Source organism: Propithecus coquereli, unplaced genomic scaffold, assembly GCF_000956105.1.
Source record: "Propithecus coquereli isolate 6110/MARCELLA unplaced genomic scaffold, Pcoq_1.0 Scaffold559, whole genome shotgun sequence".
Lineage (NCBI taxonomy): Eukaryota > Metazoa > Chordata > Mammalia > Primates > Indriidae > Propithecus > Propithecus coquereli.
Window position 1 is genome coordinate 283360 of NW_012151496.1, and position 561 is coordinate 283920.

Genomic DNA, 561 nt, shown 5'->3' on the forward strand with positions numbered 1-561 from the left:
ATCACAATTATTGATTTTCATACATTGAACTATCCTTGTGGCCCAGGAATAAATTTCACTAGGACATGGAGTATGATCATTTTAATATGCTATTGAATTTGGTTTGCTAAATCAGTTTAAAAAAAGAAATAAAAGGTGCCCAAATCATAAAGCAAGAAGTAAAATTATCTCTGCAGGTGACATGATCTTATATGTAGAAAACCCCAAACACTCCACCAAGAAGACCTCAAAACTATTAGAATATTAGAACTAATAAACAAATTCAGTAAAATTGCAGGATACAAATCAACATACAAAAATCAGTTGCAATTTTATACACTAACAACAAACTATCTGAAAAGTAAATTAAGAAAACAATTTTATTTACAATAGCATCAAAAAGAATACAATACTTAGGAATAAACTTAACTAAGAAGGTGAAAGACTTCTACATTGAAAATTCCAAAACATTGACAGATACAATTAAAGAATATACAAATAAATGAAAAGTCTTATTGGAAGACTTCATTGTTAAAATGGCCATACTACCCAAAATAGTTTACAGATTCAATGCAACCCCTA